The 23,908-nt window shown below is 43.6% G+C and overlaps 1 protein-coding gene across 1 annotated transcript in view; it reads left to right on the top strand.

Annotated features, from left to right (window-relative positions):
• FGF18 (fibroblast growth factor 18) overlaps nucleotides 1–23,908 on the top strand; it is a 262,832-nt gene that overhangs the window by 191,960 nt on the left and 46,964 nt on the right. The window lies entirely within an intron of this gene.

The raw sequence follows: 23,908 nt of genomic DNA, 5'->3' as shown, positions 1-23,908 counted from the left end.
CACAATACACGCCCAGTTGGAAATAAGATTAAAAACGCCCAGTTGTTCATAAGAAAGGCTAATTTGCATAAATATAAAAATGCTCATAACTTGGCCAAAAATGCTCGTTTTTGAAAAAGAAAAACGTTCCTGTTATCTACATTGCAGCGCCGATCAGCTGCAATAGGAGATAGGGGTTTGAAAATCTGGTGACAGAGCCTCTTTAATTCCTGTGAAACGCTTAAAGGGTTAAGAAACTTTCTAAATGCTGTTTTAAATACTTTGAGGGGTGCAGTAAAATGGGCTGATTTAAGGTGGTTTCTAATATACAGGCCCCTCAAAACCACTACAGAACTGAACAGGTCCATAAAAAAAAAAGGCTTTTGAAATGTTCTTAAAACTGTGAGAAATTTCTGCTAAAGTTATAAGCCCTGTAACGTCCTAGAAAAATAAAAGGATGTTCAAAAACTATGCCAACATAAAATAGAAATATAGTAAATGTTAACTAGCAACAATTTTGTGTGGTATAACTATCTGTCTTACAAGCAGATGCATTCAAATTTCAAAAAATGCTAATTTTTGCAAATTTTCTCTAAATGTTATTTTTTCCACAAATAAACACTGAATTCATCAACCAAATTTTACTACTAACATAAAGTACATTTTGGCACGAGAAATAATTATCAGAATCGCTTGGATAGGTGAAAGCATTCCCAAGTTATTACCACAAAAAGTGACACATGTCAGATTTGAAAAATGAGGCTCTGTCAAGGTCAAAAGTGGCTGCAGCGTGAAGGGGTTAGTGTTTTAATATCATATACTGTTGGATCAACAGTGTGGAAATGGTATTTGCATTATACCATCCAGGCACAACCCAGACAAGTCCATTCCTTAAAACTTAGCATCAGAGCAAGGCCACTTTCACATGGCAGTATTTTGGTCAGTATTTTGTGTCCGTATTTGTAAGCTTTAACCAGGAGTGAAACACAAAAAGAGAAAAGTAAAATGGAAAAAATGTGCACCTTTTTCTGTATTTTCAACTTACTCCTGGTTTTGGCTTACAAATACTGACCAAAATACTGCTGTGTGAGAGTCCCAGGGAGGAAACTTGGAAGGGAAGCCACAGAGAGACCAGCACTCACTTTTCTTTTTTGTTTCTATATTTATTTTCTTTGTTTTTTTCCAAATTATCAACACAGATAGACATCAATCAACATATTTGGCTATCTGCCCATTCAGACATAAACCTCATCTGTAGATTAACAAAAAATTTAAGCTAAATAACATATACATGGCTTCTTGCGTAAAATTTTACAATAATTTTTATGTTTTACAGTTTATAGGCGTCAATCCATTGAAGAGGTATGAGTTTCAGAAACCATATGTACATAAGACCAGACATACGAGTATGATAAGGGAACATTAAGTGAAACATAGATGGAATTTTATTTATTTATCAGAAGTCAATTTTAGGTAGCTTAAAAAGTTTAGTGGCTGAGACTACAATGAAGGTGCACTAGTCAACCATATCAAGAGCTGTGCATACAACTAGCCTGTATGGGAGGGTGGCTTAAAAACAGCCATTACTGTAGAAAAGCCACATCAAAACATGTCTGGATTTTGCCATAAAATATCAGTTACCCAGCTAAAAAGTAGGATAAGGTTTTGTGGTCAGATAAAACAATAGAAAAAATTGGAGAAAATTGAGCTATAAAAAATGCTGTGTGGTACAAAACTCCCACTACCCATTCCTCAGTGGGGACTGGGCATCTTGTTTAAATTACAGAACGCCTGGGAAAAAAGGGGGCATAAGTCTAATTTACAATTTGCTCCGCCAAAAATAGACATTTAAGAAAACGACACCCTTCCTAGCTTTGAAAAATGAACTGCATGCAACATATTCAAAAGAAACTTGGACATACAAACTAATGTACTTAAAGGGGTATTCCTTACATTGCAAAAGTAATACAAATTTGTAATAGACAGTTATTAAAGTTTTGCAATGACTTCTAATAAAAATATTCACCTTACAAATCCACCCAGCCCTTTGTGTACTTTTCGTTTTCCTACATTACGACCTGTAGGTGCTTTGCTATCGACGGTCGAGCATGCTCAAATATGTCTCTCTACTGACCCAGTTAGTGTATAAGGGCCCTGTAAACATGCTTACGATGTTGACAAATGTGGGGATTCTGGAGATGTGTGCATCACAAGCCTCTAGTATGTGCCAATCCAGTGAGCAGAGTGAGAACGTGCACATACAGTGCAGTGCAGTTCAGCTGCAGGGAATTATGGGATTTGGAGTCTGAAAAGGTCTAAGGCCGGGCACGCGACACATGCTGTAAATCCTATTGGACGAATACACTCATACAGATTTCTTGTACATGGAGGTGTTTCATTATTGGTGTAACAGCAGATCCCTTCCAGTAAGTCATAGGACACCCATCATATGTCGAGAGTGCACCAGGACAGAAGCTTTTGGATCTAAATAAGATGTCACCTACACTCATTCCCCCTCCATTCTGACCCTACGTGTTTCCCTACAAGAATTTCATCAAGGATCTGTTGTTGTTTAACTGGCTATCATGCCAGTGATAGATTAAAATATCAGTGAATTGTTTGCACACAGAAGCGTGCTTGCATTTGATATCAGTGGCACACTCATGCTAGGGCACTCCCCCCTTTGCATTATGTGTAGCAGAGCGCCAAGAAGAAGCAATATGGCTTGTGGCGGATGCGGCGGTGATTGGCCGGGTGGTTCCATGGTGTGCCCGGCTTTGAGTGGCTGCACGTCACAAGTCACGTTTTTGGCACTGATTGGTCAGCATGGGGGGCTCGGCTTTAGTGAAGGGGTGGAGTGTTATCTATTTAATCTCGCTGTCGCTGTGAAAGTGTGCCGCTGATATCAAATTAAAGCATGCTTCTGTGTATATGAAACACCCTACCACCATGTACAACAAATCTGTATGAGTGTGTTCGTCCAATAGGATTTACAATAGAAACAGCTGATCACTCTTGTTTTTTTTATAATTGTTTCGTTTGAACACATTGGGCTTTTTTCACAGTGGTGATAATACCCCTGATTTTAGTGAGATACCAATAAAAGATAAGTTTTACTCCATATTCTCCTTCAGTGAATTGATGCTGCAAAATAGGAGATCCTGCAATTTAACCTGCTTCAGTCTGCTAAAAGAAAAAGAAAACTTGGGAAAAAGTTCACTTTCCAGCAGGGCAAGTATCCCATGTACCACAGCTACCCAGGTTTAACCACAAAATGGTGTATGTTCTATAATGGCCAAGTTCAGATCTCAATCCAATCCAATCAAGAATCTACAAGTGTTATCCAACAACCTGGAACACATTTACCAAGAAGCATACTGGTTTGCAATTAAAAAATAATATAAAGAAAACCATAAGTTTGAATGAGGTCACACCTCCCATGTAAATCCACATGTGAAGGAAAGTAATCTAAAATGGATGGTGCACGAAACTGTTCCAGTCTTCAGGATTGCTGCACAAATGTAGGTAGGGTCTAGCACATAAAAACATTATTTCTTTATTTGGTTTTGTGGAAAAACATATTGGCTTGAGCAATCATACTATGCATGCATTCAAATTAAATTTTTCCCTGCTTGGCCAGAAAGGCATAAAAAAGAAACCATGGCAGGACGTGCTGGACAGAACTTAGATTACCATAATCGTGAACGGTTCTATGTGTTGCAGTTGTAAAACTGACCCGAAAATGCGGCTCTATTACAGCATCTGAAATAGGACTTATAGGCAGTGGCGGATTAAGTAGACCATGGGCCCTGGGCTGTTACCCAAACTTGGGCCCCCCTTCCACACCGCCGCACTGCCGCGCCGTAACTATTTTTAAAACTACCCTTTTGGGCAAGCATTAACAAATGGGTGTTACGATTTTTGCGATGTTTTTTTCCGTAGACAATGCAGGTTTCTTTTTTTTATCGTTTTTATACGCACTTTTTTGCTATTTTAGAATTTTTATTCATAAAGTTTGAAAATAAGAGTAGAAAAATAAGCTTTTTTACGTTTCAGCAATTTTTTTTTGGGTAATAACATAGTTTGACCCTAAAATAGACCTTTTATTTGTTATTGTCATTGTTTACCGTAAATTTTAATATATTACATGTCTATATTAGGGTAATTGGGTCAGCGCTAGCGTTACAACAATGATTGGTGGGGTGGAACTTTTTTTTTGGGGTGGGTATTTTTTGTGTATTTATTATTTAATTTTTTTTTGCACTTTACTATTTTTTTATTACTCTGCTCTGTCCCTCAAAGATCAAAAAAGACCTTTGGGGAACTTTATATATTTTTTTTCTTTCTTTTACACCATGTTTTTCCACTGTAACTGGGGCTGCACAGCAGCCCCAGTTACAGGGGAAATCAGCCCTCTCATAGTGACGATTGTCACTAATGGGGCTGTGCTGGGTCTAGTAAGACCCAGCAGCAGTCTGTCACTAACGGCACCCGGCGATCATGTGACCAGTCACATGATCACCGGGAGGAATAGAGACAGCGCCGCTGCTGCTGTCTCTATTCCTATACACAGCGTTCATTGAGCGCTGTGTAAAAAGACATCAGAGAAGACAGAAGCAGCGAAAGCTGCTCCTATCTTCTCCTCAGGGTCCCCGGCAGTCACTGATAGCCGGAGACCCGACATTCAGCTGTCCGATCGCTTGGGCAGCAAGTTAAAACCTGCGTCGTAAAAAGTCTATGGCTCGGGTTTTAAGAACCCTGACCGCTGGCCGTAAAAGCACAGCCAGCGGTCGGGAACCAGTTAATGTTAGTTGGGCAGGAGGATAAACCGGCAGCCAGTACTAACCTCAGCGACGGTGACCGCCCGCCCGGCTCTTCTCTTCCAGCTTTGGAGTAACAGAACAGCCGTCCGTTGCTGTTCTGTTACTCAATGGCGGCGCCCGCAGTGTTAGAGAGGCGTGTCCTAAGAACTAGCAGATGTGCTTAACGCCTGCTACCTACCCCTATCCCGGCCAATTCCCTGCTCCTTCTCCCCATCTCTGTAGCGGCAGTTAGCAGCGCTAGCGTGCTGAATAGTTTTATAAGACTATGTGCGGTTCGGGCTGCCATGGGCCCCCTGGGAGCCTCGGGCCCCGGGCGGCCGCACGAATGGCCCATATGATAATCCGCCACTGCTTATAGGGCAAAGAAAATGGGGTTCTCTGCCATAGACAAATCCTTTACAATGTAGCAAGTTCTAAAGATAAAATTACAAATATCAAATTAAGAAATAGGATAGATAACAAAAAACAACACAGCATCTCATAAACAGTTTAGTATAATACACTCTTTAGTGATTCATTGTCCAAAAGACAAGGAAGGAAAAACATCATGTAGCAGCAAAGCAAAGCAGGAAAAAAATTATTGGGTTATCATTGTTTTTCAAGGTTTTTCTTTGTTAGTGAATTTTAATTGTATATCTAAAACAAAAATACAAAAATTGCATCATAATAGTATGCCACTTAATGGAATCTAGAATAAACATATTTATGGGATGAATAATTGACCATTTTAAGTTTCCCTCAAGTTTTAATGGTTATCTAACTGTGTGGCGCTATTATAATTAGAGGTGCAGAGTATGGAGCTATTATATTTAGGAACGTAGTGTGTGGCACCATGAGAATTTTATCTTCGTTTATAGGTGCAGTAATGTTTGAGAAGTGGGAAACTGAAGACATCTGAGCGGCAAACTCTGCAGAAATGGGCTGTGGCCAGGGAGATGTCATTACAGAGGTCTGGACCGGATAGAGTAGAAATAAAAAAAAATCTAGAATCTGAGACATCACCGGTGAGTCACTTAAGGTCAATTTTTATTCTACCTCTAATCAGTACTGTAATCACTGTATGATCTGCAGCGAGATGATGGGTTGTATGATTATTTTTTTTTTGTGAAATAGCAATTCCCAGCATATCCTTACCATTGTTCGGGCCATGCTGGGAGCTGTAGTTTTACGCCGTAAAAACCTAAACGGCAGGGGTTGCACTAAATTGAGCTGTATTTGTGCTGGTGCTGTATTTATGTACTGAGCTTGGTTCTGGTGCTGAATTTATGTACTAAGCTTTGTTCTGGTGCTGTATATATTTATGAGCTTGGTTCCAAAGTTGTATATATGTACTGAGCTTCGTTCTGGTATTGTATATATGTATGATCTTGGTTCTGGTGTTGTATATATTTATGAGCTTCGTTCTGGAGCTGTAATTATATAGGATATATTTATAATAAAAATTGCAGGGCGGATGGAATTGTTTTCAGTTCATTGTATATTTAATGGGAACTGGTCAGGTAGTTTTTACCTCTTGAACCGCCACCATGCAGTAATACATGACCTGACAATATTTCCAAACATTCCCCTGTATGTTTTTTTTAGATGCAGCAAAATCTCTAAACTTAACTTTTGAAACGGCGCACACTATATGCAAATTACTCATTAAAGGGTCATGTGGCGGTGCCGCTATACTGAAGAGTCACTTAGTCCTGCCTCCAAACTCACCTTTCCATGCTTGATTGACATCCCCATGGCTGTTATACATCACTAGCAGTCTCCTCCAACTTTCGGATAAACCATTGCCTTGTACTACTTGGGCATGGTGTACTTGGGCTTCATCGTTGCACCACGCATGCCAGGGGAGTACAAGGTAACAGCACATATGCAAGAATTGGAGGAGGCTGCTATTGATGTAGAACAGCCAGGGGGATGTCAATCAAAATCTGGGGGGCGCCATTTCATTTTTCGCCTCAGGCAGCAGAAAAGCTAGAATTTGCCCTGGCTAGGAGTGATAATTTAACCCCTTAATGACCAGCCTATGTTAGACCTTAATGACCAAGCCACTTTTTAAGTTTTTTCATCATCTCATTCAAAGAGCTATAACCTTTTTATTTTTTCGTCGACATAGCTGTATAAGGTCTTGTTTTTTGTGGGACAAGTTGTAGTTTTTAATAGCACCATTTTGGGGTACATAGAATTTATTGATTAACTTTTATTAACTTTTTTTGGGGGGGAATAGAAAAAACCCAGCAATTTTGCCACACTTTTTTGCGTACTAAATTTACGCCGTTTAGCGGGTGGTATAAATAACACAATAACTTTATTCAGTGGGTTGTTGCAATTGCAATGAAATTTGTATAGTTTTTGTATGTTTTACTGCTTTTACACAGTGAAAACACTTTTTTTTCAAAATGATTTGTTTTTGTGTCTCCATATTTGAAGAGCCGTAACGTTTTGTTTTTTTCGACAATTCAATTGTAGGAGGTTTTTTTTTGTGGGACGACTTGTAGTTTTTATTGGTACTATTTTGGAGTAGATGCGACTTTTTGATCACTTTTTATCACATTTTATTTAAGGCTGAATTCAAAGAAAACAGCAATATTTGCATGATTTTTTATTTTATTTTTTACGACGTTCACCGTGCGGGTTAAATTATGTAATAAGTTTATAGTTGGGGTCGTTATGGACGCGGCGATACCAAATATGTCTAACTTTTTTACTTTATTTTGTTTGTTAATAATAAAGCACTATGTAAGGTGGAAAAGTGGGTTTTTAATTTTTTTTTTGCACTTTGTGTAAAACAGACAAGCATCTGCTAGGACATGCCAGAGGCATGACCTAGCAGGCATTCACTACAGGCAGACCTGGGGGCTTTTATTAGTCCCCCGGCTACCATTGGAGACACAGCCACTCGGTGATCTTATCACCGAGTGTCGGTGGGATGAGAGGGAGCTCCCTCCCTCTCTCCAAAACCACTCAGATGCGGCGCTCGCTATTGAGCGCCGCATCTGAGGGGTTAAACTAGTGAGATCGATACTAATATGCTCTGTTTACTTATTCCGATGCAGCGACGTAAAAAGTCTATTGCATCGGAATAAAGGCCATTAGTGACCGACGTAAAAACACTATGGGGCGGTCACTAACGCTCTATATCAGCTGACAGCTTTGAGCACAGTAAGCTAAGACACGACGGCAGAAGTAATCTCTGTCTAAGTGTCATATTGTCAAAGTGTCCTGGCAGTTATACATGGCAGTTGGACAGGGTAAGTGACAGGTAAGCTGCATTACCAAACCAAACAAACCATCACACATTCTAATTATTACATTCAATATTTAACCTGTTTACAAACAAACATGCTCACTACCGCACTCCTCATTATAGCTGTTCTTGGTTTGCAATCCTACAGCCCATTTAGGCCTTGGGAAAAATCACTAAACATAAGTCCCTTTCTCCTTCCCTCACCCATGTACAGTTCCCCTGCACTATTCACTTTCCTCAATCACCTTAACCCATCTCATACCACTGCTCAACATAAAAATCGCTCTCATAAATCACAGAACCCATCAGCTGTCTCTCTCCTTTCTCCTGCAACTAGCTGCAGGGGACATCTCTCCTAACCCTGGTCCTCCCTTTTCTTCTGCCAAGCTCAACCACTTACCTGCCACACATAGAAACCCTGCAAATCTTACCATTCCTTGTATGTCTTCTCCTGTCTCTTTTAACGGTGCTCTCTGGAATTCTCGGTCCGTGTGCAACAAACTCACCTTTATTCATGACTTATTCCTTTCTAACTCTCTCAACCTCCTGGCTCTTATGGAAACATGGCAACACCTGTCTGACACTACTTGCCCTGCTGCTCTATCTTATGGTAGTCTCCATTTCTCTTATGCCGCCAGACCTGAGAACAGGCAGAGTGGAGGAGTAGGTATACTTCTTTCCCCACACTGCACTTTTCAGGTCATTCCCCCAGTACCCTCGCTCACATTTCCCTCTTTTGAAGTCCACACCCTGAGACTCTTTCACACTTTTTCCCTCCGAGTGGTAGTTGTCTACCACCCCCCGGGCTCACCCCGCCAATTCCTGGATCATTTTGCTGCCTGGCTTCCACAATTTCTATCCTCTGAAACACCCACTCTCATCATGGGTGACTTCAACATCCCCATTGATAAACCAATCTCCCCATCTGCCTCTCAGTTTCTATCTTTAACCTCCTCCCTAGGTCTGTCACAACTTACTTACTCTCCTACACATGAAGACGGGCATTCGCTTGACCTGGTCTTCCGTCTCTGCTCAGTTTCTGACTTTATTAACGATCCTCTCCCGCTCTCTAACCACAATCTTCTCTCTTTTACTATCAAATATTCTCTGCCTCCTCAGGTCATGACTACCTGTCAGAGATACAGAAATCTACATGCAATTAATACTCAGCAACTCATAGACAGTCTACAGTCCTCATTGTCTCCTATCTCTTCCCTCTCCTGTCCCAATATGGCTGCCAAACTTTACAATAACACTCTCAAAAATGCATTGGATGAAGCAGCCCCCCCCCCCTACACTCCTAACTACCTGACAAAGATGACGACAACCCTGGCACACACCTCAATCCCGCTTTCTTCAGCGGTGCTTGTGATGTGCCGAACGACTGTGGAGAAAATCGCATTTGGCTGCAGACTTCCTTCATTACAAATTTATGCTCAAAACTTACAACTCTGCCCTTCACCGAGCAAAACAAGTCTATTTCACTTCTCTCATCTTCACACTATCTAATAATCCAAAACGTCTCTTCGATACTTTTCACTCCCTTCTTAGTCCTAAAGTGCAGACGCCGATCACAGATCTCAGTGCTGAAGACCTGGTCACTTATTTTAAAATTAAAATTGACAACATCCGGCATGATATTATCTCCCAGTTCCCTAGTATCAGCGATCCCCTTCCCTCCCGCCCTCCCTCTTCTTCACTTCCAGCATTTGACCCAATACCAGAAGAAGAAGTCTCCAGGCTCCTCTCTTCTTCTCGTCCTACTACCTGCCCCATTGATCCTATTCTCTCACACCTCCTCCAATCCCTCTCTCCGGCTGTCACTAGTCACCTGACTAAAATATTTAACCTCTCTCTTTCCTCTGGTATCTTTCCCTCCTCTTTTAAACATGACATTATAAACCCATTACTGAAAAAAACAACTCTTGACCCATCCATCGCTGCTAACTACCGACCAGTCTCTAATTTCCCCTTCATCTCCAAACTCCTGGAACGCTTGGTCTACTCTCACTTTATCCGCTATCTCTCTCCTAACTCCATTCTAAGCCCCTTACAATCTGGTTTCCGCACTCTACACTCTACAGAGACTGCCCTTACTAAAGTCTCAAATGATCTCTTGGCATCTAAATCGGACAGTAAATACTCTCTCCTGATTCTTCTGGATCTCTCTGCAGCCTTTGACATTGTAGACCACCAACTCCTACTTAACATGCTCCACTCTATTGGCCTCAAGGACGCTGCTCTCTCTTGGTTTTCCTCCTATCTCTCTGACCACTAGTTCAGTGTGCATTTGCTGGTTCTACTTCTTCTCCTTATTCACTTGCTATCGGGGTTCCTCAGGGATCAGTCCTAGGTCCACTCCTCTTTTCTCTCTACACCCTGTTGGACAGACCATCAGCAGATTTGGCTTCCAGTACCATCTCTACGCTGATGACACCCGGGGCCGGCCTTAGGATAGATGGTGCCCTGTGCAAAATGATCTTTAAATGAAAATGCCCCATAAAAAAATTATAATGCCCCTTTAGTGCCCCCATACAGTATAATAATAATATTTAATCATATAATATATTACAACCCCTTCAAGGACACAGTATTTTGTCCTCTAATTGTGCCCACAGTATTATGCCACCTGTAGTACCCCTACACAGTATAGTGTCCCTCTGTAGATTTTGCCATATAGCCTCCCTGTAGACAGTGCCATAATCCCCCACCTCCTTTTTGTAGATCATGCCATACAGCCCCCCCACCTTCCCCTTGTAGACAGTGCCCCCAAACAAAAACAAAAATTGTACTCACCTAGGCCCCGTTCCCATGACGAACTGAGCTGCTCCATGATGGGATCCTGTTCGCCTAGTACAGAGTTTCCCAACCTTTTCAGACTCGAGGCAGCACTGGAAAAATAAAATTTCCTCAGGGCCCCACTACCAAAAATAGTTTTGAGAAAGACAGAAAATGGCTGAGAACAAGCACTACACTCGTAGGGTATGTTCACACACGTTTTTTGTAAAGCAAAAAAAATCTGCCTCAAAATTCCTTCAGCAACTGACAGCGTTGTTTGACCTTTTTTTTGTGTTTTTTCTTAAGCTGTTGAAGCGAATGCTAAAGGATTAATCGTTTTAGCTAGATTAAATAAAAGTTATATCTTAGTTTATTTCCACACATTTATTTGATAGCCAGGAAAGCTGGGTATTTTGTGTGCACAGTTGTCCTTTTTTGTAGGTAGTGCCACACAGCCCATAGCAAAGCCCCCTTCCAGTATAGATAGCGCCACTGTAGCTCCCTGAAGGAGCGGAATCCCCGCCCTCATGCCCGGTGTCGCCGCTAGCAGCCGCTATGGCTGCTACAGCGGTAGCGACGGCCACTAAGTGAAGAAGCACCCGGGCGGAAAGGCAACTGCCTATGGCCGGCCCTGGGTGCAGTTAGCGAGTGGCACCTGACCCGCTGGTAGTTGCAATGGCGCGGGGATACACACACCCGCTGGCGCCCCTCTTGCAGTGTGGCGGCTGGTGCCCAGTGCGACCGCACTGGTCGAATGTATCTAAGGCCGGCAATGATGACACCCAATTATATGCCTCTTCCCATGACATCACCGCCGGTCTAATACAAAATACCAGTGATTGTCTGTCCGCTGCCTCTAACATCATGTCCTCTCTCTATCTGAAACTGAATCTTTCTAAAACTGAGCTCCTTGTGTTCCCACCATCTAAAAACCCCCCTAAACCGGATGTCTCCATCTCAGTGAGTGGCACTATCATAACTCCTAAGAAGCACGCCCGCTGTCTCAGTGTTATTTTTGACTCAGATCTTTCCTTTACTCCTCACATTCAATCACTTTCACGCTCCTGTCAATTAGTATTGTCTGTTTCATGTTCCCTTTAAATTGTAAAGTGCTGCGTAATATGTTGGCGCTATATAAATAAAGATTATTATTATTAAGATAGTGAGTGCATTACACGAATGAGAACCTTTCCCTGTGCACTCTCAGGCAACACATATGCATTCCTCCCAACCATCCCAGATTCAGCGGGACAGTCCCGGATTCCGGGCTGTGTCCCGCTGTCCCGGGCCGCTGGGGGTATGCCCCGCCTGTCAACTGTAACTGCGTCCTCAGGACGCAGATTCAGTTGAACTTAATTCTGAAGCAGAGAACCATCAGCTCCCTGCTTCAGAATTAGTTCAGAGCGGAGGAGCAGAAGGAGCTCCTCCGCTCGCCGAGGACTCCCCAGGCACATCTCTTCTTTAAGCGCTGTGTCCGGGGAAGCTCTTGACGTCCCTGTCCATATATGTTGCAATGATTCTATCTACAGGGGGTGGAGCTATCTTCAAGGGGGGTGTGGCACTATACAGGGGACACTGTGGTGCTTACTACATGGGCACTATCTACATGGGCACTATGTCACTCTACAAGGGCACTGGCACAAGGTTCAGTTCAGGGGCATTATACTGTATAAGGGCAGCTAGGGGCATTATACTGTATGGGGGCAGCTATGGGGGCAGCTTTGTGGGCATTAAGCTGAATGGGGCAGCTATAGGGCAATATACTGTATGGGGTAGTATGGGGGTATTATACTGTATGGGGGCATCTGTGTGGGCATTATACTTTATGGGGCATTATGCTGTATGTTGCAGCTATGGGGGAATTATGCTGCATGGGTGCAGTTATGGGGCATTATGCTGTATGTGGTAATTTGTTTGGGCATTATACTGCATGGGGGCCACTGTATGGGCATTATAATGCATGGGAGAATCTGTGTGGGCATTATACTGTATGGGGGTATCTGTCTTGGCTTTATACTGTAAGGGTGCATCTATGGGGCAGTATACTTTATGGTGGAAGCTATGGGGGCATTACACTGTATAGTGGCAACTATGGGGGCATTATACTCTGTGTGGGGGCAGCTATTTGGTATTATACTGTGTGGGGGCAGCTATTTAGTATTATACTGTGAGGGAGACACTATGGGAGCATGATACTGTGTGGGCTTAACCGGGTGTGTAGGGGCAGGGATTGGGTGGGATTAGTGGTTTAAATGCGCGTGCCGCATTGGTTATTTCTCTTTGTAATACTTCAAAGTTGGGAGGTATGCATATAAGATCATATGAGAACTCCTGCAGGATATACAACGTTATCGCCCACTGTCAGGAGTGAGAGTTTACACCATATATCAATGCACCTTACCAGTATTGTTAGCCTATTATTTACATTTCTGCAGGTGTTAATGTATAAGACCATAAAAAAAACATTGCAGTATATAGAGCTACTTCACTGCTCCTAGGAACCAGAACTGTGATTCATTGTGAGGTGCTGTACTATCAGCAATACCTCACCAGCAAAACTACATGCTATCAGTAACAGCACCACCAGCTCATACTGCATACAATTAAGTGTATTATATGTAGGTGTAGGTCTCCAGATATAGGTGCAAATACAAGTAAATGTTGATTATTGCCTACGAGCACTCATATTACTCATACTCAATAATAGAGAGTCAACTATAACAAAGAAAGGTTTGGCATTAACCCCTTCACGCCACAGCCATTTTTCAAATTTTCATTTCATTTTTTCCTCCCCACATTCCAAAAACCATAACTTTTTAATTTTTCCGTCTATATAGTCCTATGAGGGCATGATTTTTGCGGGACGAGTTGTAGTTTTTCGTAGCACCATTTATTATACCATATAATGTACTAGGAAACTTGAAAAAACATTATTTGTGGGGTATAACAAAGTTACATAGTTACATAGTTACATAGTACGGTTGAAAAAAGGCACATGTCCATTAAGTTCAACCAAGGGATGGGAAAAGAGAAGGGAAAAATTTCTGACATAGGAGCTAATATTTTTTTGTTCTAGGAAATTATCTAAGCCTATTTTAAGGCCATCTACTGTCCCTGCTATGATCAGCTCCTGCGGTAGACTATTCCATAGATTCACAGTTCTCACAGTAAAGAAGGCTTGTCGCTTCTACAGGTTGAACCTTTTTTTTCTCCAGACAGAGGGAGTGCCCCCTTGAGGGGGTTTTACATGGAACAGGATTTCACCATATTTTTTTGTATGTGCCATTAATATATTTATATAAGTTAATCATGTCCCCCTTAGTCATCTTTTTTCAAGGCTAAATAGGTTTAATTCTCTTAATCTTTCCTCATAACTTAGATTCTCCATGCCCCTGATTAGTTGCGTTGCTCTTCTTTGTATTTTTCCCACCCCAGGGCATCCTTTCTATAAACTGGAGCCCAGGACTGAACTGCATATTCTAGATGAGGCCTCACTAATGCTTTGTAAAGTGGTAATATTATATCCCTGTCCCGCGAGTCGATGCCTCTTTTAATACACGACAATATCTTGCTGACCTTTGAAGCAGCTGATTGACATTGCATGCTGTTATTTAGTTTATGATCTACAAGTACACCCAGATCCTTCTCAACAAGTGACTCCCCCAGTATAGCTCCCCCTAGTACATATGATGCATGCAGGTTGTTGGTATCCAGATGCATAACTTTACATTTATCTACATTAAACTTAATCTGCCAAGTGGACGCCCAAACACTTAGTTTGTTTAAATCCGCTTGCAATTCGCAAACATCTTCTATAGGCTGAACATTACTACATAGCTTCGTGTCATCTGCAAAAATAGAAATAGTGCTATTAACCCCTTAATAATCAGGCCTAAAAAGACCTTAACCCCTTCCCGCTCCTGGACGTACTATTAGGTCATGGTAGCTGTAGCGTTCGCGCGCCATGACCTAATAGTACGTCACGGTAGAAATGGCCATTTCGTCTGTCTTCCTGACACATACAGGTGCTGTGACAGCTGCTGTCTCGTACAGCAGTTGCCGCAGCTCCTATAGCCGGGACCGATCGCTGTGTACCCCCTGATTAACCCCTTAAAAGCTGCGTTCAATATCGATCGCGGCTTTTTAGGGGTTAAACCACCATCGACAGCCCGCTACATGATATCGGGCAGCGATGGTTGCTATGGCAACCGGACGCCTAATAATGGTGTCCGGCTATGCCATCTACGGAAGCCTAGTGGGTCCTGACAAAGTCAGGACCCACTATGCTTGCTGTCAGTGAGTAGCTGCATGTAGCGCAGTGCATTAGAATTGCGATCCGGGCCACCTGCCCTCAAGTCCCCTAGTGGGACAAAGTAAAAAAGTGTCAAAAAGTTAAAAAAGTTGTGTAAAAATAAGAAAATAAAAGTTTTAAATGTAATAAAAGTAAAAATCCCCTTTTTTCCCTTATCAGTACTTTATATACATAATTGATATCGCCGCGTCCGTAACGGCCTGAAATACAAAATTATTTCGTTATTTATCCTGCGCGGTGAGCGCCATAAAATAAATTAATAATAAACCATACAAGAATCACAATTGTTTGATCACTTCACCTCCCAAAAAATTGAATAAAAAGAGATCAAAAAGTCGCATGTACCTAAAAATAGTCCTGATCGAAACTACAGTTCGTTACGCAAAAAACAAGTCCTCACTTGGCTTCCTTAATGGAAAAAAAAAAGTCATGGCTCTTAGAATAAGGCAACACAAAAAGTAAATGATTTTTTACAAAAAGTATTTTATTGTGCAAACGCCATAAGAAAAACCTATAAATATATGGTATCGCCGTAATCGTATCGCTCCGCAGAATAAAGTGAATATGTCCTTTAGAGAGCACAGTGAATGCTGTAAAAAAATAGAATAAAAAACAATAGTAGAATTGCTGTTTTTTAGTCACCTAAAAATAGAATAAAAACTGATCAAAAGTCGCATGCACCCCATGAAAACTACAATGAATTCCTCAAGGGGTCTAGTTTCCAAAATAGGGTCACTTTGGGGGGTTTCCACTGTTTTGGCACCCCAAGACCTCTTCAAACCAGACATGGTGCCTTATAAAAAGGAGGCCTCAAATCCACTAGGTGCTCCTTTGCTTCTGAGGCCGCTGCTTCAGTCCTTTACCACAGTAGGGCCACACATGGGATATTTCTCAAAGCTGAAGAATCCAGGCAATAAGTATTGAGTTTCGTTTTTCTGGTAAAACCTTCTGTTTTAGAGAAAAAAAAATTAATAAAAAGGATTTTCTGACAAAAAAAAGAGATATGTAAATTTCACCTCTACTTTGCTCTAAATTCCTGTGAAACACCTAAAGTGTTAATAAACTTTTGAAATGCTGTTGTGAATACTTTGAGGGGTCTAGTTTCTAAAATGGGGTGCTTGATAGGGGTTTCTAATATATAGGCCACTCAAAGCAACTTGAACTGAACTGTAACTGTAAAGGATCTGCCAGGCACAGCTTCGGGGTTAACGCCCATAGATAATCAGTCTGCACCTGCCTCTATGTCTGTGAGACTGACTCCATCTTCCACCACTCAGGGTGGCAGGCTTAGGAGTGGGAGAACCTATCACAGCCTGGCCAGACGGAGCTAGCTCCCGCCCTCTGTCTATTTATACCTGCCTTTCCTGTTCCTCCTTGCTTGTGATTTCTTCTCGTTTGGTTTCCTGGCCCTGCTGCAGCTTCTTGTACTATTGTCCTTGCTTCATATTGACCCCGGCTTGCTGACTACTCTCCTGCTCTGCGTTTGGTACCTCGTACACTCCTGGTTTGACTCGGCTTGTTCACTTCTCTTGTTGCTCACGGTGTTGCCATGGGCAACTGCCCCTTTCTCCCCCTAGCTCTGTGTACCCTTGTCTGTTTGTCTGTCGTGCACTTATTGAGCGTAGGGACCGTCGCCCAGTTGTACCCCGTCGCCTAGGGCGGGTCGTTGCAAGTAGGCAGGGACTGAGTGGCGGGTAGATTAGGGCTCACTTGTCTGTCTCCCCACCCCCGTCATTACATAATCACAAGCCCATACCTAGTCTACCCTGGTCCCTGACACCACTATGGACCCCCTTGAGACCCAGGCTCAGCAAATGCAGGGTCTCTCCCTACAGGTCCAGGCCCTGGCTTAGAGGGTCAACCAGCCTGATGCTACCATGGTAGTCCCCCTCACCTCACCTCTTGAACCCCACCTCAAGTTGCCCGACCGGTTCTCAGGGGACCGGAAGACTTTTCTCTCCTTTCGGGAGAGTTGTAGGCTCTATTTTCGTTTAAAGCCCCACTCCTCAGGTTCAGAGAGCCAGCGGATGGGTATAATTATGTCCCGGCTCCAGGAAGGGCCCCAAGAATGGGCCTTCTCCTTGGCTCCTGACGCCCCTTAACTTTCCTCCGTTGATCTTTTCTTTTCTGCTCTCGGACTCATCTATGACGAGACTGACAAGACTGCTTTTGCCGAGAGTCAGCTGGTGACCTTACGTCAGGCTAAGAGACCTGTTGAGGAGTATTGCTCTTACTTTAGGAAGTGGTGCGTAGCTTCTCGGTGGAATGACCCTGCCTTAAGGTGCCAGTTTAGGTTGGGTCTGTCGAACGCCCTGAAAGACCTGCTAGTTAGTTATCCCTCTTCTGACTCCCTAGACCAGGTTATGGCTTTAGCGGTACGACTTGACCGACGTCTCAGGGAACGACGACTTGAACGTCTTGATGTTTTCTCCTCTGACTCCCCCATGATGTCTCCCGAGGTTCCGTTGCTTCGTTCCTCCCCGGAAGACTCAGAGGTACCTATGCAACTCGGGGCCTCCGTGTCCCCCCAACAACGTAGAGATTTCCGCAGGAAGAATGGTCTCTGCTTCTACTGTGGGGATGACAAGCATCAAGTGAACAACTGTCCTAAGCGTAAGAATGCAGCCGGAGAACTTCCGCGCCTAAGTGATCACAGGTATTTCCCGTAAATATGAAATGTAATAAAATCTTGCTTCCCTTTAAGGTTTCTTTTGGTGGTAGGTCTGCTACCGGCAGTGCCTTCGTGGATTCAGGGTCTTCTGCTAATATCATGTCTGTGGAATTTGCTATGTCTCTAGCTATGCCTTTGATTGATTTGCCTAAACCTGTCCCGGTAGTGGGTATCGACTCCACTCCTCTTGCTAATGGTTATTTTACACAGCATACCCCTGTTTTTGAACTCCTTGTTGGCTCCATGCATTTGGAGCAGTGCTCTGTACTGTTAATGCAGGGATTAACGTCCGATTTGGTTTTAGGCCTTCCCTGGTTGCAGTTGCATAATCCCACGTTTGACTGGAATTCTGGGAACCTACCAAGTGGGGTAATGAATGCTTGACGTCATGTTTTTCTGTTAATTCTATTTCTCCCCCTGAGGAGGTGAACACGCTACCTGAGTTTGTTCAGGACTTCGCCGATGTTTTCTCTAAGGAGGCCTCCGAAGTGTTACCTCCTCATAGAGAATATGATTGCGCAATCTATTTGGTACCAGGAGCTAAGCTCCCTAAGGGTAGGATATTTAATCTCTCTTGTCCCGAACGTGAAGCCATGAGAGAGTATATCCAGGAATGCCTGGCCAAGGGTTACATTTGCCCCTCTACTTCTCCGGTAGGTGCTGGCTTCTTCTTCGTAGGGAAGAAGGATGGTGGCCTTAGGCCATGCATTGACTACCGAAGCTTGAATAAGGTCACTGTAAGGAACCAGTATCCCCTTCCTCTGATTACTGATCTCTTCAATCAGGTTCAGGGGGCCCAATGGTTCTCTAAGTTTGATCTACGGGGGGCTTATAACCTTATCCGCATCAAAGAGGGGGATGAGTGGAAGACTGCGTTTAACACGCCCGAAGGTCATTTCGAATACCTCGTCATGCCCTTTGGGTTGTGTAATGATCCCGCGGTCTTCCAGAATTTCATAAATGAGATTTTAAGAGACTACCTGGGTGTATTTCTTGTAGTATACCTTGATGACATACTTGTGTTTTCCAAGGACTGGTCCTCCCACATTGAGCATGTCAGGAAGGTGCTCCAGGTCCTTCGAGAAAACAAACTGTTTGCGAAGACCGAAAAATGTGTGTTTGGGGTGCAGGAGATACCATTTTTGGGCCAAATCCTCACTCCTCATGAATACCGCATGGACCCTGCCAAGGTCCAGGCTGTGGCGGAATGGGTCCAACCTGCCTCCCTGAAGGCGTTACAGTGCTTCCTGGGGTTCGCTAATTATTACAGGAGGTTTATTGCTAACTTCTCGGTCATCGCTAAGCCTCTTACGGATCTCACTCGCAAAGGTGCTGATCTCCTCCACTGGCCTTCTGAGGCTGTCCAGGCTTTTGAGGTCCTTAAGAAGTGCTTTATCTCGGCCCCGGTGCTGGTTCAGCCCAACCAAATGGAGCCATTTATCCTGTAGGTTGACGCGTCCGAGGTGGGAGTGGGGGCTGTCTTGTCTCAGGGTACCAGGTCTCTCACCCATCTCCGTCTCTGTGCCTACTTCTCCAGGAAGTTTTCACCCACTGAGAGTAACTATGATATTGGCAACCGCGAATTCTTTGCCATTAAATGGGCATTTGAAGAGTGACGCCACTTCCTGGAGGGGGCTAGGCACCCGGTAACGGTCCTTACCGACCACAAGAATCTGGTTTTCCTAGAATCTGCCCGGAGGCTAAACCCGAGACAAGCTCGTTGGCCGTTATTTTTTACCAAATTCAACTTTGTGGTTCCCTATAGGGCTGAGACTAAAAATGTTAAGGCTGATGCACTGTCACGTAGCTTCATAGGGAAAATCATGACTCTGCACTATCTGGCCATCCAGGCATCCTGGGTACCAAGCACCTCATTGCCAGAAACTATTGGTGGCCTGGGTTGCCTAAAGACGTTAAGGCCTACGTCGCCGCTTGTGAAGTTTGTGCTAGGTCCAAGACTCCCAGGTCCCGACCAGCGGGCTTACTATGTTCTTTGCCCATTCCCCAGAGACCTTGGACCCATATCTCCATGGATTTTATCACCGATTTGCCTCCATCTCAAGGCAAGTCGGTGGTGTGGGTTGTAGTAGACCGCTTCAGTAAGATGTGCCATTTTGTGCCCCTCAAGAAACTACCCAATGCTAAGACGTTAGCTACCTTGTTTGTCAAACATATCCTGCGTCTCCATGGGGTCCCTGTCAATATTGTTTCTGATAGAGGGGTACAATTTGTTTCATTGTTTTGGAGAGCCTTCTGTAAAAAGTTGGAGATTGATCTGTCCTTCTCCTCTGCCTTCCATCCTGAAACTAATGGCCAAACTGAGAGGACTAATCAGTCTCTAGAACAATATTTAAGGTGTTTTATCTCTGACTGTCAATATGATTGGGTCTCATTCATTCCCCTCGCCATATTTTCCCTTAATAACCGGGTCAGTAACTCGTCAGGGGTCTCCTCCTTTTTCTGTAATTTTGGGTTTAATCCACGGTTCTCTTCCGTTTCACCTGGTAGTTCCAACAATCCCGAGGTAGAGGTCTTTCATCGGGAACTATGCACAGTCTGGGCTCAGGTTCAGAAGGACCTAGAGGCGTCCCAGAGCATACAAAAAACTCAGATAGAAAACGTTCTGCTAACCCATTTTTTATGGTCGGAGATCTGGTGTGGCTATCGTCTAAAAATTTGCGCCTTAAGGTCCCGTCCAAGAAGTTTGCTCCCCGGTTTATAGGGCCGTACAAGGTCATTGAAGCCCTCAATCCTGTCTCCTTCCGACTGGAGTTACCCCCATCTTTTCGAGTACACGACGTGTTCCATGCCTCCCTCCTTAAACGCTGCTCCCCGTCCTTGGCTCCCTCGAGGAAACCTCCGGTCCCTGTTCTCACCCCTGAGGGGACAGAATTTGAGGTGGCCAAGATTGTGGACAGCAGGATGGTCCAAGGCTCCCTCCAGTACCTGGTCCATTGGAGAGGATACGGGCCTTAGGAGAGGACTTGGGTACCCGCTCGGGATGTTCACGCTGGGATATTGGTCAGGAGGTTTCACCTTCGTTTCCCCAGTAAAACAGGTCCACATAGAAAGGGTCCGGTGGCCCCCATAAAAGGGGGGGGGTACTGTAAAGGATCTGCCAGGCACAGCTTCGGGGTTTACACCCATAGATAATCAGTCTGCACCTGCTTCTATGTCTGTGAGACTGACTCCATCTTCCACCACTCAGGGTGGCAGGCTTAGGAGTGGGGGAACCTATCACAGCCTGGCCAGACGGAGCTAGCTCCCGCCCTCTGTCTATTTATACCTGCCTTTCCTGTTCCTCCTTTGCTTGTGATTCTTCTCGTGTGGTTTCCTGGCCCTGCTGCAGCTTCTTGTACCATGGTCCTTGCTTCATATTGACCCCGGCTTGCTGACTACTCTCCTGCTCTGCGTTTGGTACCTCGTACACTCCTGGTTTGACTCGGCTTGTTCACTACTCTCCTGCTTTGCGTTTGGCACCTCGTACTCTCCTGGTTTGACTCTGCTTGTTCACTTCTCTTGTTGCTCACGGTGTTGCCGTGGGCAACTGCCCCTTTCTCCCCCTAGTTCTGTGTACCCTTGTCTGTTTGTCTGTCGTGCACTTATTGAGCGTAGGGACCGTCGCCCAGTTGTACCCCGTCGCCTATGGCGGGTCGTTGCAAGTAGGCAGGAACTGAGTGGCGGGTAGATTAGGGCTCACTTGTCTGTCTCCCCACCCCCGTCATTACAGTAACCTAAAAAAATTGAGGCAATACTTTGCTTCCTACATTATGCTGATAGTGAGCAGCGCCTACCCTGAGATTACCCCAGTTTATGACCGTTTGTATAAACTGAGACCCCTATTAGACCATTTCAGTGCCCGGTTTTCCCAAGCATTCAACCCCGAGAAGTGTATTTCTATTGATGAGTCCTTGGTACATTTTAAAGGGAGGCTTCAATTCCGCAAGTACCTGCCGGGTAAGAGGACAAGGTATGGCGTGAAGATGTATAAGCTGTGCGAGAGTGCATCAGGGTATACCTACAAATTTAGGATATATGAAGGGAAGAACACCAGTATTCAGCCCCCAGAATTCCCCCCCTTACTGGGAGTTAATGCAAAAATTGTGTGGGATTTGGTGCACCCACTGCTGGACCAGGGTTACCACCTCTACCTGGATAATTTTTATACCAGCGTCCCACTCTTCAAGTGCCTTACTTCCAGAAGTATTGCGGCATGCGGCAATGCTAGAAGAAATCTGAGAGGCCTCCCTAAGACACTGCTTGGGCAAACACTCAGAAGGGGTGAGAGCAGGGCACATTCTAGCATCAACATATTGTGTGTCAAGCACAAGGACAAGAGAGATGTCCTTGTATTGAGAACAATATATGGCCACACCAGTACCAATGTACCAGGACGAGGTACCAGTACAGAGACCCCCAAACCAGAGTGCGTCACCTTTGGGGATTCCTACTGTTTTGGCACCTCAACACCTCTCCAAACCTGGCATGCTGCCTTAAATATATTCTAATAAAAAAAGAGGTCCCAAAATGCACTAGGTGCTTCTTTGTTTCCGGGGCCTGTGTTTTAGTCTACTTGCACACTAGAGCCACATGTGGGACATTTCTAAAAACTGCAGAATTTGGACAGTACATATTTAGTAGTGTTTCCTTCTGTATTACAGAAAAAATTGAATAAAATTGAAATTCAGCAGGAAAAATAAAATATGCAAATTTCACCTCCACCTTGCTTTAATACCTGTGAAATCCATAAATAATTTTAAAAAAACTTTCTAAATGCTGTTTTGAATACTTTGAGGGGTCTAGTTTCTAAAATGGGGTGTTTTATGGGGGTTTCTAATACATAGGCCCCTCAAAGCCACTTCAGAACTGAACAGGTACCTTAACCCCTTCCCGTCGTAAACAACTTTCAGATTTTCATTTTCGTTTTTTCCTTCCCACATTCCAGAAGCCAAAACGTCTTTATTTTTCCGCCGATATAGTACTATGAGGGATGGATTTTTGCGGAACGAGTTGTAGTTTTTCGTAGCACCATTTATTTTGCCGTATAATGTACTAGGAAAGGGGAAAAAAATGATTTGTGGGGTAGAAAATGAAAAAAAACAGCGATTCCACCATGGTTTTTTGCGCGCCGTTTTTACGGAATTCACTGTGAAATTAAAACAACATATTAACTTTTTTCTGTGGGGCAATACGATTATGGCGATACCAAATATATATAGTTTTTTCTATATTTTACTACTTTTACATGTAAAAACCTGTAAAAGTGTAAAAAAGAAAATTTCTTTTGCGTCGCCAAATTCCGAGAGTCATACGTTTTTTATTTTTCCGTCGATTAAGTGGTATGAGGGCTTTTTTTTTTGCGGGATAAGCTGTAGTTTTTAATAATACCATCTGGGTGTACATGCAACAGTTTGATCACTTTTTATTTCATTTTTTGTGGGAGATTAGGTGACCAAAAAATAGACATTCTGGCGTCTACAATTTTTTTTTTATTACGGCGTTCACCGTGCGAGTTAAATTTTTTTTTACTATGCTCTAGGCGGAAAATGGGAAAAGAGGGTGTTTTTTGAACTTTCAATTTTAACATTTTTTTTTTTACACAAAAAAAACTTTATTTAACTCATTTCTATTTTTTTATTAGTCCCCTTAGGAGACTTCAACCAGCGATCGTTAGATCGCTTGCACGATATACTGCAATACTAATGTATTGCAGTATATTGTGATTCTGACAGGCACCTATTAAGCCCTGCCGGAGGCAAGGCTTAATAGGTGTACAAAGATGGCGGACCTGGGGGCGTTCATTAAGCCCACAGGCAGCCATAGCAACCATCGCGATTGCGTTGCGGGGGGGCGCGATGAGCTGTTAGCGGGGGTCGACCCCCTCTTTCTGACGATTTAAATGCTGCGGTCGGTACTGACGATGCCACTAGTTTCTCTAAATTGTCGGCTGTAACATACAGCCGACACCAGCATCGTATGGAGCGAGCTCTTTGCGTGAGCCCGCTCCATGCTTCCCCTATCCGACTTTGGCGTATGGATACATCAAATGTCGGGAAGGAGTTAAAAAATGCTTTTGACATTTTCTTAAAAATATGAGAAATTGC

Source organism: Rhinoderma darwinii, chromosome 3 (assembly GCF_050947455.1).
Source record: "Rhinoderma darwinii isolate aRhiDar2 chromosome 3, aRhiDar2.hap1, whole genome shotgun sequence".
Lineage (NCBI taxonomy): Eukaryota > Metazoa > Chordata > Amphibia > Anura > Rhinodermatidae > Rhinoderma > Rhinoderma darwinii.
Note: the sequence above shows the minus strand (reverse complement) of the source record. Positions and strands in the feature narration are given on the sequence as shown.